The sequence below is a fragment of the Echinococcus granulosus genome (assembly GCF_000524195.1).
Source record: "Echinococcus granulosus chromosome Unknown EG_S00036, whole genome shotgun sequence".
In the NCBI taxonomy this organism is placed as follows: domain Eukaryota; kingdom Metazoa; phylum Platyhelminthes; class Cestoda; order Cyclophyllidea; family Taeniidae; genus Echinococcus; species Echinococcus granulosus.
The window spans coordinates 161,813-164,022 of NW_020170416.1; positions in this window are offsets into that span (position 1 = coordinate 161,813).

Consider the following 2,210-nt stretch of genomic DNA (forward strand, 5'->3'; position numbering starts at 1 on the left):
TGCGAAGGTGAAGAATTCGGAATAGTCATTTTGAATGAAGAAGGCGTCGGGGTCAGCACACGCGATGAGTGTGTGCATCGGGTATCCTGTCAGGCTGATAGAGGTTGCCGATTTAGCTTCGACGTTGGTGCCAAAATGTCGACTCCCACGCATGGAGACATGTGACGGAGTGTGCAGAATACAAACAACATCGTACATTTGGTGATTCACTATCACTTGACTTTTCCAATTCTCATTTATAATCGCAGCAAGCTTGGCGGATGCGACAAATTTCATTGTTCTTTCAGGTCATTAATAAATAACACTGGAAACATGTTTGTTCGTGCTGACAAAATAACAAGTGCATTCAAAATGTGCGCAGATTAATAGGAAATTTCGGACATGCAGCTTTTCCTGCTTTCAGCACAAACACTCTCTTTAGATGCCACAATTTCCTTTCCAAAGCAACTATTTCTACCTTGTGAAATGCCAGTAATGCGTCTGTTTATTTAATCAGTCATTCATTATGTTTTAATACAGCACACAGAATATCTCGCCACCTTCCTGATACACTTTTATCTTCTACTGTCACAAAGAATTCGGGCATGATGGATGCAATGTAACACAGATAATTTTTAAGCATGACCATCCCTATTGAGGCGCACATTGATAAAACCTGTGGTTTGTGTTACCAAAGGTGGAATAAGTGTAATTTCTGAGGTGCATTCAATACTTTTCCTCGTCCTCTACTTCCTCTCTCGTGCTCGAGTGTGAAGAATTTGTATTTATCGCACTCTCGCACATGGTGCATAGCGAGTTAAGTATCTTGCGATCCAATCAAACAAGTGTTAAATTAATGGTAACCGCAACTTACATCTAATCAACTGTCACCACTACTCGTGATTAAACAGCAGGAACTACTAAATCACGATCCCTGGATGAATACCGAAATGTGGTCTCTAAATACGACCACTTGATTTCCGTTTGCATTAAATCCTGCAAAATTTCAACAAGTGCACCTTAGTCCTCTTGGATGAATTTAAGCAAAAACAAATCGCATCTCGTTTAAATCATATTTTTGTTCCTAGTTCACAGAATATGGACGGATGCAGTATTTTACTGACATTGCACAAGCTCTCCCCTCCTACTTTCTTGCTTTAAAACAAACCATACATCACTAGTACAGATTGGCAACAGCGATTTCTTAATAAATCGTTAATCACCCGACCCTACTGTGTTATTCACTTTACCATGCAGCAATCATGTGGTACAAGAGCAAAATTCAGAAGGAAGTATGAACTCAATGGATCGAGCAAATGATTTAGTCAATTTGGCTATCGGTCTGTCAGCTGGTCAGGCAGCCAATTTATTAGTCAAAGAAATAGTCACTCAGCCGAGAAATTGGTCAGATTTGTATTAGGACTGGCAGTAGAAATCAGCAACGAGGAAGTGTAGACCCCTCCATATCGAAACGGTCCACTGGAACTGAAGGAGAGAAAGCAGAGCTGGATAACTCGAGTTTATTAAGGTGAATAAATTATTGATAAACAAATGCAGTAAAATGGAAGAAAAAAAATACAAACGCAGCAAAGGACGTAAGACAGTTAAGGGTTGAAGGTTAGCGGCTAAGAGGAGAAATGTTCAGTGACTGAGCTTTGCGTTGAGGGGTTAATACCCGTCCCCAATCATCCACCTACCTTTAATTATCCCAATGCACCTATCCGTGTATGCGCCATCCAACCGTCTATTCACTTACCTGTCTATGCATCTGCATGACAATGTTGTAGGCATCAAATTGCTACTTTCATCTATTCTTTCATTCATTTATACGTTCATTCCCCTCATTCGTCTTAGTACCACCCAGCTGCTTCACGACATTCACAGAGCTAGCAATCATTTATTGGAGCCAATTTAATGAGCACTCTCTCTCCTACATAGCTCTCTTAAAACGACACGCGAAGTATCCAGGCATCCACGAAGGAACCAACGTTTAAGAAGAGATTGAATGACGCAAAAACTGTTACAGTTTACAGTAAAAATGGCGTCATAGAAAAAAATTGGAACCCTGAACACAAATGAAGGCATAAGTTTAAAGGAGAGACGAGTTACTTCTCCAACACAAAGTGCAGTTTTTTGGAATCTTTTTGCGTGCAGGTCAAAACTCAGTTATTTTGAAATTACTACTTCAGGATCCATTGCAATTACAAACAAACAAATCAAAATGCCATAAT